This window comes from Aulostomus chinensis, chromosome 12 (assembly GCF_037954235.1).
Source record: "Aulostomus chinensis isolate RoL2024-O1b breed Wild chromosome 12, RoL_Achi_v1.0, whole genome shotgun sequence".
Taxonomy (NCBI): Eukaryota; Metazoa; Chordata; class Actinopteri; order Syngnathiformes; family Aulostomidae; genus Aulostomus; species Aulostomus chinensis.
Window position 1 is genome coordinate 9,748,525 of NC_141331.1, and position 14,602 is coordinate 9,763,126.

General features: G+C 42.3%; 1 protein-coding gene across 3 annotated transcripts in view; it reads left to right on the top strand.

Moving 5' to 3' along the window:
* The window catches only part of map3k13 (mitogen-activated protein kinase kinase kinase 13), a 34,130-nt gene that overhangs the window by 8,043 nt on the left and 11,485 nt on the right, over positions 1-14,602 (top strand). For 2 of the 3 annotated variants that reach the window (XM_086219994.1, XM_086219995.1), the window contains one exon: positions 5,206-5,284. The gene's annotated coding sequence lies outside the window, so the exon portion shown is untranslated. Of the gene's footprint in view, positions 1-5,205; positions 5,285-7,299; positions 7,486-14,602 lie in introns of those variants that run through there. The other variant, XM_086219996.1, reaches the window with a different exon arrangement.

The following is a 14,602-nucleotide window of genomic DNA, read 5'->3' on the forward strand; positions in this document are numbered from 1 at the left end:
TCACTCATCCATGCCTGCTTTTGTAAAACCAACCGATCAACCAGGGTGGACTGCTTCCATCCATCCATCCATCCATCCATCCATCCATCCATCCATCCATCCATCCATCCATCCAGCGTGGGCTGGTCCTTAATGAGCATGAAGTCAACCAACTTGATCTCTTCTTTGGACTTCTTCTAAGCACTCTTTTTGGTCTGCTTGTTTCAGTGTGTATGCTGACAACAGAAAACTTTTCTGATCCATGTTTTAGATGTAAAACACCATCAGTTCATACAGTCTCGTTCTTAGCACGAGGTAACTGACTGAGAACCAATTGCTCAGACTTTATTGACATGTAACAGAGTCATTAATACTGTATCTAAGACCCCAAATTGTGCCATTTTGCACATTGAATACCTTTTAAAAACCTTAGGTTTTAGAAAGCATTTTTCTGTTTTAATGTCCATGATATCACAAACTTGTAGGCTTCTGTTAAAATGTTTGTTGAATGTTTTGATTGTTTTCTATGACTGATGGAGGTAGACTACCAGCTAACAGAGAAAAAAAAAAACAGTTCCTGCAGCCCAGAATGTGGCAAATGCAGACCGTCAATTTGAAAGGGTGTAATACGCTTCATGCGTTAGGATAGGATACTTGAATCCAGTGCAGAAACAAACTTTATTCAGAAATCAGAGTTGCGAAAAATTGTGCTTGGCTTGCACTGGACTTTGAACTTTCCATAATGTAGGATGAGACTTGTTACTGGTCCACACAATTCCAATCAATTGCTTCAGAACATATTCAAGTTGAAGTGGTTTTGTTACGTTCGTAGATGTTTGTAGTGCCTTGCGAGCCCATTTGAGCTCAGCAGCCCTTAATGCATGACAATTTGATGAAAAAATCAAATGCAAAATTAGAAATGCATATCAGAAGTTTTTACTCCAAATATCAGCCTCAAAAATCCACCACCATAGAGGTTCTAGTAGTATTAGATTGCATTTCATTGTTATGTTACCATAGGATTTTTTTTTCCAACAAATACTTTCATGTAAGTGAAAGATCTTTTTTGAGAACTCCTACCTTACAAATTTGGAGTGCAGTAACTACAAAAAGGTGAAATTAAGGAGATTAAGTCCAGAGAGTTTTCAAGTCAGCCACTAAATTGCATTTTGGTTTGGCCATGTAAACAAACCATAAACTCAGTGACTCTGAGGCCTAAACAATAGCTGCTGGAAGTTTGCTGGCCTTCCTCCCTGCGGTGACTTGCAGTCGTGATATATATAGTTCATAAAATACAAAAGCTCTTGTCGGGTACAAGTTGCACATCATTGAAGTGTCAACTCTTTAGAAACTGCGATGTAAAAAAGTGGTCATTTCAGTTTAAATAAGTTATGTTGTCTGGAAGTGCAATTCTTTAAAGGGAAATGAAAGCCTGAAAGCTCCCGAAACTGAACTGAATCTAAATATTTGATTTGCTGTTGTAAGGGCAAAAGTTTCACATTGGAGGATATTAAAACTAGAATTTATATAAAAGGTGCCAATGAAAACTTTGACTCCTACATCAAATATAACTTTTTTTTTTAACAACACTACCCAAATTATCTTTTATGTCACAGAGTAGTTCTGTTGTTAACTCTGATTTTTGTAGACTTTATATTTCCTCTTCTAACACTGCTGCTTCAACTGTTATTCATGCAGTGTCATAACGACTGTGACCTCCATGGAAGTCTTCTCTCGGTAATCATAGGTGTGTGTGTGTGTGTGTGTGTGTGTGTGTGTGTGTGTGTGTGTGTGTGTGGGCCGACGTGTCTGCCTGTTCACTGCCTGTGATGGTAGATTGAAAGGTAAACCAGTGGTAGGTGATGGTGTTTTTTTTCTCTTATTAATGCAGCGGACACAAGAGCTGTCAGTGCTGCTGTTCCGCTGCTGGTGAAATAGTAATGAGTGTGTATAACGGAGCACAGCCAGTGTGGTTTACAGGGCACATGGAGCTCTGGCTGACCGACTGGCTCTGCATCGTACCATCGGGGATGGAGACAGAACCAAGAGGCTTCAGCCACCGCTGGAATAAAGCTAATGTAGGGACTGAGGTTGGACTCTTTGCGTGTCTTTGGGTCTGAAATGTAAGAAAAGCTATTAGGTAAATATTTGATCTTTCAACCTGTGGCAGCACTCAGACGATGCCTAATAACTTGTTCAAACCAGGAAGTAGAAGGTAAAAAAAAAAAGAAGAAGAAAGTTCCAAGTGCCGTCATTTTTCAAGGCATTTGAACAATTAATTTTTGCTCAGTGTCCGTATTTTTTTAAGTAGCTTATCAAACAATTCATGTTTTTATATTTTTTATTGATATATCTGATTCACAGATTTTTCCATATGATTTTAAAATTTCATGTATTTGGGTCTTGGACTGATAAAAAATACAATGTGAACGTAGGTGCAGAGACGTTTTGATATTTTTGGAAACTTTCTGATAATTTCTCAGAAAAAAAAAAAAATTGTAATTGCTTGGCTGCTCAGTTTAAATCCAGTTTAACGCGAAATTTTGGAGCAATTTTTCTTGTTACCATCTGAGGAAACGACCGGACAAATCAAAGCTTTAGCTTCAGACAGTAGATGTAGCGTCTATCCATGAATATACTTCCCTTTATATTGTGACTGCAGGTGTACCAGTGTAGCCTAAAAGAAGCTTATAAATGGCTCATTAAAATAATTGCTTGCTGGTTACGACTGATTAAGGTGCCTGGCTGGTTAATTACACAATAGACTCTGTCAAGCAGGTGGTTTTTCTGTGTAATTCCAGCAAAAGTCAACATGACAGAAGGTCGGCTCAGAAAAGGTATGTTGGGACGCCTGAGAGGTTTTTCATGATCGCACAAGAACTGGGTTGTGGTCTTATTATAATGGATGTTGTTATTATTGTTGTATGGATTGTCAACAGAAAAAAAGTTTGTTTCTCTTCATATTCAGAAAGCCGGTCTATGAACAGAATTAATCAGCCGGTTTATTGTCGTGTAACCTGTAAGCACAGTGTGAGGGAACAAGATCGGATTTCAGCTTCCCGCTTATCGCTGGCCAAAGTAATTTGAAACTTTTGATTAAAGTTTAAGTTAATTCTTCTCAGCAAACTGGAGGGATGAAGAATTAAAGAGAGAAAATAACACCAATGTTAGAATTAAGAGGTCCAGTCTGACCTCGTCAGTTTCTGTTGTTTTACTGTAACTTTTATATTTGATTACATAAGATGATCCCCACAAATCAACAATGTGAGGAGGAGTTTAGAAATTTGTAGTTCATTTATATGTCAGCGTTTTAGTTGCTTTGCTGGATGTAGCGTCCTCACTTTTATTTATGATTCAACTGCTTGTGCAAAAGTTTCAGTTTTTAATATAATGGTCTCATGAGCTTTTTCCCCAAGTGACTTTAGAAAACAATGCAATAGAGAGAAAAAAAGATTTAATGACTTTTCCAGCTATTTTGGAAATAAATAAAAAAGTTTTTTTTTTTTTACTTTGTCACTATTTTAAAAAATGATGACAATGGTAAACATCAGCGATTTGCCACATCAATATCTGCCAATTGTAAAAACAAACAAACAAACAAACAAAACATCTGAAAATCAATTCCTAAATTATATCTGGTTATATCGAGGTTATTTTAAAACATTTGCATTATTTGAATCATCCGATGAGGCAGTACAGGAGTGTATTCCTGTATGAAAGATAGTTTCAAAACTGAGTGTGTGTGAGTAGCTTGGAAAGGTCCTCATTATATTTGAAATGATTGAGTTGTGGGTGTTTCTGGCTTGTTTTCATGATGCATAGTGGCTTTGCTTGTTTTCCACATGAGCTCACAGGCTTGTGATCTGCTGACCTTTGGAATCCAGGCTACAGAGCGGAGCTTCATGTTCTTGCTAAGCAAACAGGTCAGGTCAGGTGCTTGAATGTGATGTTCCTGTCATAGAACGCAAGAGGGGACATGGCCACCATGATGACACTCTTTAGTTTGTGGACCGACTCCTGGTCTGAAGCATTGACGTTTTGGTGTTTCAGAGCATGAGATGTTTGGGTGGATCCGACTGACGCATGTCATTGTCACTGCGGTAACAACTTGTCAGTCACAAGATAGCCACACCCTAAAAATTACCCTGCTTTATTGTGCATTTTCACTCTGTATGGCACCATATTTTCCAAATTGTTATTATGCTGCATTGAAGAAGGGTTTTAACTTGCGACTCGGACCAAAAACTTGTCGGAAATGTTAACTGGAGTCATCAGAAGTCGTGCTTATTTTCTTTACAATCACTTGTCTCCTGCTGACCATTAGAATGAGAAGAGGAATAAAGCACTTCCTCACAGGCTTCACTTGTCAGACCTGAAGGCTATGTTCAAGTATAGTCTGTGGCTCCTATAGATATCTAATGTCTCAGTCTCCTTCTTCTTATCAATATTTAACTAGAGCTCTATTTTTAGTGGGTCTTTTGTATGCACAGACTGTTTGGCGAGAATGACAATTTGAATGCACCCTTGTCTGGTCAGAAAATACTTGATGTATTTTGGGCTGTACATCTGCCAGATCCAGGGAACTCTCCGCACACCATTCCTTGGTGTCTGTCCCATTAGAGCCAGCATCCTCAGCCATCTGCACCGAATCTGATTTGACTGTCATTTCACACCATTTATAGTTTGGCCGCCCCTGCTTCATCCTCGCCCCTGGATATCACATCCCCTCCTCAGGCACGGTCCCCTGCTGGGGTGTGGCTTGAGGATGGAGATTGGACAATGCTTGCTTCAATTTCCCAACCCCCCTCTCTCCATGCATCATTACCTCCCCCCTGTGCATTGCTCTCCCCAGAGGTTTGGCCCTGCAAGGAGAGGACAGGGTGGAGCATCTGTTCCCCAAGCCTCTCCTTTCAACGTTGGGACTGCCCTCTCAATCAGTCTCGTTTGATACCCCCTCTGGTCTCAGTCAGTCTCCATCTCTGTCATTATCGCTCACACATTCTGCAGACAGACGGACTGCCACTACCTCCCTTCCTCTGAATCGTGCTCTGCTCCCTCTGCAATCTTTTAGCCGGTGACTCAACCTTTCAGTCAATTTCTGAGCATCACCTTGAAAATCGTCCGGATGGCAACCACTTTGCTGGTGCTCTGGCTTGTGTGTGTGATGTTCTCAATGAAGTTGAACTTGCTAATTTTAACTCTCATGTCGTCTTTGTGCGTATTCAGGTGAAAAGCAAGACAGAAGTGAACCTGAGATCAGAAGGCGCTCTCCAGACCTCTGAGATGCTCAGAAACCACCGAACAGGTCAGTGCATGCACACAACTGCACTCACAAGTAGAGTTGTAGAATACAGCAGTGTTACTTCAGCGCTGTGAAGGGAGATTGTGGGAGTCAGTAAATGACCTTTTTGGGGAGAGTAAAGGATTGTTCTGGCGGAGTAGCTGCGACCTTCCGATTCCTCTCTGTCTCTGCCCTTCAGCTCCATACTCTCGATTGATTGGTTTAAATGCTGCTCTTGTCCAACCAAATTCTCATTGACCAGACAATCACCAGTGTATCTTTCATGAGGAGAAAAGTGCTTCCTCTCAATAGTCTTCAAGGACTAATCCATCACTTTCCTGGGAGGGAGGAACAAATGCACACCTGCTGGGTTTTATTTTTGACTGAGGCTGTATTTTGTTCGTGATCATTTATTTTTCATTAGGCTAGTGTTTAAGAGATAACCCTTAGTATTTTAATTGCCTGCTTTACATATTTTTGGATTTCCTTCTAATAATTCCCTTGGTAAGGGTTTATGGAATGACTGTCTGGTAATTGGAACGTTACAGGTTTGATCCTCCAGCCCCTTGAGCAAAACATTAAACCTGATATGAGAATTGCTGTATAACACTCGTATACCTCCTGCTTTTGACTGCATCAGGTTTAATCAGCATTCACTCCTGGGTCTGATGCCTCTGCAGTAGACACGTGTTATGAGGTGGTGGATCGGCATCAATGTCAACACAAATTCCAGGTGAAGGCCGTAATTTGTGGCCGTTTCTTGGACGCGCCTACAACAAGTAGTTGGAGCTCCACCATCAACGAAATACACCATAGAGCCAAGGGACGCTTGCTGCTTAGGCCTTTAACTTCTGAGACTTTAGTCCCATCGGCAACGGGTTCAACTCATCTGTGCTCAAGCAGCACTTGGTTAGGGTAGAATTTAAAATAACAGATGAACGAATAGTATCTGTCAAAGCAGGATAACTGCCATCCATGCTGCTCTACTCTACCGAGCGCTCAAGAGGGGAAACCAGCGCTATTTAGACAACACCTTCATTTCTTTCCAGTGTATTGACTGGGTTGGTGAGGTCGAATGGGACACACTTACCCATCAGCTAATCAGTTAGTTGAGGAGAGGTCAGATTTGATTAGTCTGTCTACAGCTCTGAAGTAAGATTTGTCTTAGCCATATTTTGTACTCAATCGATTTACAATTTGAGAGCTGAACATATTGAGTAACTGGAAATTGGGTCATGAAAAAAAGTCTCATATTGAGAATGTGGCGATTGTTGTGTACCCTGTGCAGAAAATGTAGGTTCATGCCAATGATTTGATGGCTAAAATCCAATATTCTGAGTAAATTTAAGTGTAAGAGTAGTTCTGAGGTGTGTACGTGTTTGTAGTGTGACCACATAGATGAAACCTCAAGAGGTGTTAAAGGAGGAAACAACACTCTGGCAACCCTGATGGTTTTTCCTCTTTAATTGCATGTAGCAGAGCTATAAAAGCATTAATATTGTAAAACTCCTTTTAACTTGTGCTGTATTGTATCTCTCTTACTCTTAAAAATTTGTTTCACGGAATTTGACATTTGTGGTGCTTTCCCTCACTGCAAAGCAAAATATTTTTAGTCGGACAAGATATTGGACATTCGTATTGACGTCTGCATTTGAAATGTTTGTACACAAAGGAAGAGAGGAGGATACAGTGTGCAGTCATGGGATGTTGATACAATTGGCATGGAGAGAAATGATTAGTGATTCGGTACGAAGGGATTTTCTCTTGTGCAGAAACGGCCTGTCCTACTTTAGAGAGACGCCACCGCAGCCGAACCTGCTGTTCCCAGCTGGTGCTGCTCTGAAACATCCGCCCCTCCTCCTCGTTCTCCTCCACCTCCTCCCTCCCCTCTCCTCCGTCTCTTCTCTTCATCTCACTTCACTCCTCCTCTCTGAGTCTGTGCCGAAGTGCTCCACCCCCCTTTGAACCTCGTCCTCTCTGCGTCAGACACCTCCATTCATGAAAAGTGTGACGTGAGCTTGCCTTCAGAGACGAGGTGACACTGCCGCCCACCCACTCACAGCCCGGCTGCTGCAGGAGTTAGAGGAATGCCTGTCATTCTCCAGCCTCTGTCTACGTCTCTGCCGGCTTTTCCTGCTGTTTGTCTCCATCCTGATTGTCAGTTCAGTCCTTTTTTTTTTTCCATCAGAGCTGAGAGAGGACCATGAATCTGTGCTCTGTCTGCTGTGAGTAATCTGCTGATGCTGAGTCTTTGCATTACATGTGAGCGGAGGCAGTAAGACATGGAGTTGTTTCATCTTCTTTTGTGTGATTTGGCATTTTTGCACTTCTTCCTAAATGTGTACAATAACGTCTGCAGGGAAGATGTTCTTGCGAGTGTGTATGTATGTGTGTGTTTGCATGTGGATCAGCTGTCAGTGTTTGCTCAGCAGCAGCAGCACTGCAGGAGTGTGTTGAGAAGTCGTGCGTTGGTGCGTGCAGCAGCTATTTTAGGCTCAGTGGCGATGCTGCTGCTGCTGCTGCTGCTTTTTGATGCAGTATTTCTCTGTGCCCTCTGAAGGACAGGTTGAGATGTAGGTGTTAAGCAACAAATGCACAACTCTACTGCCTTATGCAATAGCCCAAAAAAAAAACCACCACACACACACTCCTTTAAGTATTATAACGCCATCCATCAGAGATGACACACTTTTCTGGGACACGTGTGTCTGTCAATGCCACGTGTCTGAGATCTGTTTCAGTTATCGCACTTTCCTGTCTTATTTAACTCTTCCTCTTACATTCCCCTACAACTTCACCCATGTTTCTTGACTCTGCTAGTAGAGCTTTGTGTGTGCCCACCTCTGTCCTCTGCTCCTAAGCATGTTTATATAACTGCGCTGGATGAGTAGCCTGCAGCCGGGCTTTGGAGGGGAGGATGAGGATTCATCCAGCTACCCATTCTCCACACAGTATTAATGGCTGCATTGCCATTTGGATGGTTTTTTTTTTTCTTCTTGAGACTTTGGGGTACAGAATTTAATATTTAAGTGTAGCTGAGGTTGTTTTTAGGGCAAGAAGAGGGTTCATATAAAGCCCAGCACTAATAGAGGTACTAATGTGTATTGATTTTCTGGTTTTCTGCTGTTGTAGGCTGCTGTCTTCAGGCTGAAGGAAGAACATAAAACCACTTCCTCTTATTCTTCTTTTTGCTCATCAGCTTTGTGCATTTTCATATTACGGCATTTAAATGGTGTCAGTCACAGCCAGTCTCCTGCAATATGCACGTTTGTCTGTCTTTTTGTGTGTCTGTCTCTCTCGCCAGCTCTTGTTGTTGGCAGGCTGGGCAGGCTGTCCCTATTAAAAGAGCACAAGGGGGATTGTTGTGGCAGCAGCTGCTCTGGTGTGCAGCGTTGTGTGTGTGTGTGTGTGTGTGTGTGTGTGTGTGTGTGTGTGTGTGTGCATGCGTGCGTGTGTGCTGCTGTCTCCTGGCCGTGCAGGGCAGACAGGCCCAGTTCACATGGAGCCGGCTCCTCTTGTGTCCTTTGTTGTCGCTCTGGGAGTCTGTCCCTTCGGAGCGTGGTCGGTACAGTATCATGCCGCAAGCAGCAGCAGTTTCTCCTCTGTCTCTCATTCATTTTCCTCCACTCGTACTCTTATCCAACCAAAGTTCCTCCATATCTCCCTCATTCACATCCCCCTTGCATGTCCTTCTCTGTCTCCCTAATCTCCTTTTCTTCCTTTACTGTTGTCTGAGCCATTCCACCTTCTCCTCAGCTTCCCTGTCCCTCTCTGTCTGTTTACTTTCATCATCTACCCAGAATGATCTGGTTAGTATGCATAACTATAAGTCCGTAAAGCTTTATCATTAGAAACCGCTCTGAACAAAGAGTGAATGACTGAAGAAATGGATTTTTAAGCCTGTCAGAGCAGAGTGACACAGATTTCAGCCTTTTTTGGTGGGTGTGTGTCCTGTTAGCAGCAGGCTGCAGCCTCTCAGTGAAGCCGGGGGGGGGGGGGGGGGGGAGTGTGTGACGTGTCGATGGCGCACACACTTTTCCTCAGTTATTTATTTTTTCTCAATTCTGGTTTGTACCGGCAGAGGCTATTTGAGGCACTAGTCAATGTTGGTGTGTGATAATGATTCACGACAGCGTTAACCCTTAATCTATTTTCATAAACACTTAAGATAATCTGGTAGAAGTTTGTTTTGGTTCACTGAAGTTACTAATATTCCACATAATCAAACATTAGTGTTTCAGACTCTTTCATCCAGTCAAATCCAAAACTCGCATCACGCTAAATATATTCCAGATTATGCCAATTTGTGATTTCCCTTGGAGTTCCATACTAGAGATCACTATGGCCTTCTTTTCCCCTTCCTGCCACCAATAGGTATTTAAGGTGAGTCACCACAGGGAATCAGAATATCAAGAAAGGGGGATTAATAGCCAAATGTCAGCCATGTGACAGCAGATGCCTGAACACTGTGCCAGAATCAGGTTTTATTTTCCCTACTATTGCTTTGTCCGCAGCAGCAGATTATTACTTTCACCCACCTACAGCAGCCCGTCCAATCCCCTCTGGCAGGACTCCTGGCCTCAGTCGAGGGGGGAAAGCTGATTAAGACATCGGCCCACATCCCAAAAAATCAAATCAGCACTGGGCCGCTCACATATTTAAAGGTTTCTGTACTGAATTTTCATCTTGCTTCATGAAAATAGGCACCAAAAAAAATCAAGGTGAAAACCACCATTTTTGTAAGATGTCGGGCTGTTGGAAGAGCCCTTCTAGTCTGGACGGATGAACTCCAATCTTCTAAAAGGTACTCCTTCATTTTGATGATGGTCGGTCCAAAATCTCCAGTTCACTTCTGTGTAGAGCCTGACAAGGCAAGAAGAAGCTTCACTGACCCCCTTTTCTCTGCTCATTCATTCAGTTTATTTACCGTAAATTAGTCAACTGTCTGCTCCAGCAACTAGAAAGGAATTGGAAATGTTTCACAACATTGTTTACCAACACAAGTTCACTTCAGTCGATGAACCCTGGCCGTGAGAGTCCAGAGTCTGCATTGACGAGGGAAACGCAGATACCAGGGTGTAACGTCTCAACTCAGTCCCAGAGAAACACGGACCAGAGTCACTTTGTCCTGGGCTACCCATGAGACTCCTGTCTCCGGTATCATTTTTATATCAAATTCTTCTCTTATTGATTGCTCCAGCTGCTCCACTGAAACCAGTGTTGCTCTCCCCATCCATTTTGTGCTCCATTTGTTTTGGAAAGATCGAGTTCAGGTGAGATGGAAAGAACCCACAGCCAGAGTGCATTTTATTTCCTCGAAGCAACAAGCTCTGTAGGATGAGGTGATGGAGTGACAAGTTCGTACCCTCACACGTCTCCGTAGGGCTAAGATTTCTGGTGATAATGATGGTTTTATTAATGGTTCTGAAGAACGCTATGCCATATACTGTACCATCTAGGATAATTACACAGTTGTTGGTATATTTATTCTATTAGTATTTGCACTCTTCAGAACAGAGTTATTTTTACAACATTACCATTTGTTTAACTGTGAGATTTGATGAGATTATGATCCAGTGAGTTTCTTTGAGAGGTAATTGTATTGATTAGTGTTTGATAATGGTCAAAATTAGTTTTTTTGGTGAAGGCATTGCGCTCATGCAATGTTTAGACTGTTCTTTTCATATTGTCACTCGCTGTTATTCCTAGTCAGGTGTTTGGACGTAGCTCACAAGAAACTGAGATTTCTATCTTCACAGCATTCACTGTGCAGTGCTCTCCTGCTCCAAAAATAGGTCATTGATAAAAGGCAAGTTGCTCTTTTTGATCTACATCTTATTCAAAAAGATGAAAGCCAGATGGCTGTTGTTATTTAAAGCAAAAACGGTTCTGCCTCCCCAATCTGACTGGCTTAGTGAATAACATGGCAACCTCCAGGCCTTCTTGGCCTCTCCAAACCTGAGAGTGGGTGTCGGGATGGATGCTGTGTTGACATGGTAACGTGTGAATGATAAAGTGGGATAGAGGCTAAATTGGCTCTTTGTTGGCGGTGCAGCTGTCACCTAAAGGAAGGTTCCCCCTCTAGGGCCCAGCAGGGCTTCCCTTAATGAGGCACAGAGTGATGGAGGCACAGATGATGCTGCTGTGTTTGTGAGCATGAAGGCAGCGTGTCTCTATTTGTCAAAGGTCTGTCTGTCTGGCGACATTCTATTTTGCAGGAAAGTCTGAGAGCTGTTTTAATGAAGGTACGGGACATGGAAATGCAATCTAAACAACCATATTGATGTGCTGAGTCGCACAAAAAACTGCCTTCCCCAGTGGATTGCTGGGAGTAGTGAGATTATCGGATCCTGCCTGACACGCCCCATTCTTCTGTGTGTGTGCATGTGTGCGTGTATGCGTGCGTGAGAGTGTGTGTGCTCTCTCAACCTTATTCCTCTTACCAACAGCTGCTGTGAACACACGGTAAAACAACATTTTTCTGCTTAATCTGCTCCAACCCCAAAATGCACGTACATAGATATTGCATCCTGTTATTGGTCATTGCCAATAGTTTGCAGAAGTGTCAGGAAGTGTGTAGGATGGGGAGGATTGAATGGGGTCTGTGTTTGTCCAAGCTTGTCTCTAGAGCCCTGTCAGGATTAAAGGATCAGCCCCTGATAACTTCTCTCTCTGTCTCTCTTTATTATTTTTTTCATCCTGCTGAATATCTGTATTGTGTCCTGTGGGTTGATATCTAAATATGTAACACATGCAAACATGTGACACTGTTTTGTTTTGTAAACATCAGACAGACAGCCAGTATGTCCTTTCGGAAAGTTGTAAAGTAAATAAATGACTGGAAAATGAAACCCTTCTTGATCAGGCGCAGACATTATTCATGGGATTCTATGCCCATAGAGATTTCCATTAGAGATTAATGGGAGAGGTCCGTTTCCTTTTCTTGGTGTCAGATGTGGATGCATACCCTTTGTCCAGATCCAGCTTGTTAGCAATGCAAAGAGATTAAAATTGGCAAAAAAAGAAAAACATGAACAGATTTTCTGTCAGACTGCTCTGCAGTCATTATTCAAGTAGGATAATTGTGGTGTACAGACGGCCTGGGTCTTGATGTGCTTGTTACTTTGTAGCCACATCCACAGACAGCGTCCCACGTCAGAAACCCAGCTCTGAGAATCATCCATGGGGTGGAATTACAGCGAGGGCCTCTACTCACACAGCTCAATTGTCTTGGCTGTGGAAGGGATGGATTTATTGGATACCTGAGAGAGCATTCTCTCCTTCCCCTGCACTCTCAGCAACCTGCTTAGAGACAGGCCTGCATTATAGATGAGCTCCTGGCAGCCGCTACACTCTCACAGCACTCAGGTTACCCCCCAGTACATACCAGGGCTCAACAATTAACCACTTTTTTTTCATCAAAATCACCACATGTTAGGCCTGCTGCAATTTTCAAATCACATCCCTTTGTAAAATGCTGCTCACTTGTACATGTTAATTAAGTAAAATGTATAACACACAGAACTGGGGCTTTCGTTTGTAAAGTGTAGCTTTTCAATAAAATAAATAAATGCATAAAAATGAGCAAATGCTCTCATTGTGTGTGATTTTCATCTTACCTGCTAAGAACATATAACTTTATATCAATAATACATATCTAAAAACTAATAAAACAACATCAGATCAATCCAGGTTTGGTCTCGTTTGCAAGGTTATGCCATTTTTATAGGCTCAAGTGTCATACATTCCTGTCATTGCTCCCTGCAGAGGGCAACATAAACTCCAGTCGCATTGAACTTCCTGACTGTCCTCTCCCAGGAACCTTCCACGTCACACAAAGCCAACTCACAGCTCTGCCTCTCTGTCTCCTCCCTTACTGAACTTTGATCTTCTCTTCCCAACTGCACACAACGTACTCACTCTCAATACTCCCCTCTCTGTGTCCCTCACTCTCTTTTGTTCAAACACCCATAACTTGAGTGGATTTCTAAGGCCTTGTGGATTTAAAGGGAATCCCTAACAGCAAATATTAGTATAAGTGTAAACGTTGGCTGGTATGGAAACATTTCACATGAATTTTTCTTCGGTAAAGTTAGTTTTATTTACCTTTGACTATTCAATAGTACCCCGTATTGAGATTTGCTCCACTCTGACAACATTAAAATGCTGCTCACATGCACATGTCAGGAAAACGATACAAATATATGACAAAATATCTATTTTGAGTGCTTTAAAGTACATTTTGCTGACAAATTCATATATTCCTGACTGACAACTTCAAGTGCTCACGGTGGTAGACTAGCGGTTGCCGTACATTATTCCTTACATTTGATACACCCAGATTGATTGTGAAGAAACACACACTTTATGCCGAATGTGGCTTTTTTTCCCCCCAGAATTGCCGCATTTTTCTACAAACAAAATGTTCATCAGAATAATTCAACTAATACTCAAAATATCTGACGTTCGTAAAGTTAATTTGTTTGATAGCTGCATGTGTGATTCCTTGGTTGTGTGGAATTAAGGATACAAATAGGGAAGCAATGAGCGGAAGAACAAGTGGGGATAAACTTTCCTCTTAAAGCACATGTTGTCTCAGTAGCCTGATGCGCACATCAACAATATGAAATCCACTGGAACTCCACGCACCAGCTTTCTCATAGTTCAATCAAATCTCATGGACTCTTGGTGGTTTGGGTGGAATGAAGATATATTGTGAAATAAATTAATGTGTCAAGTACTTTTACTACAACGACTGCATGCATTTGCTCTTTCCGCCACTTAGGCATCTGATCCATGCTGATTTTTAGATTTATACTGTTTTTAATGATGATTCCTTGTAATGATTAAGTGCTGGAATGAGGAAAAAAGGGATGCTAGTGTTTTGTTAGTGTATCGTATACCTCAGCATCTCCCACAACATTTTCATGGACTTTCATGGAGACTTTCATCACCAGCTCATTCCCGTGTTCCTTCCTTGTTGTGCTGTTCAACACCAACAGGCAGTGAGAGATTTTCGTTCCTCGTCTCTCATTGACTGTTCAAAGCTAGCATGGCTGGCCACAGGTTTGTGTGTGTGTGTGTGGGGGGGGGGGGGGGGGGGGGGGGGTTCGTGCGCGCCAGATGTTTTGCTCTCAGCTGTCCTAATACACAGTGAGAGTTTTAATCCCTGCTATACCATCACTGTTTCATAGTAAAGCCCCAGTTGTGTGTGATCGGTTTAGTCCTGCCATTTCCCAGAAATTTCCCAGAACTGTGTTGTGTGTATCCACTCAGCAGTGTCTTTTATTCGTATCTTTTGCACTGATTTAAAGCCTGTTTGATATTTCTGACCTCCTGCAC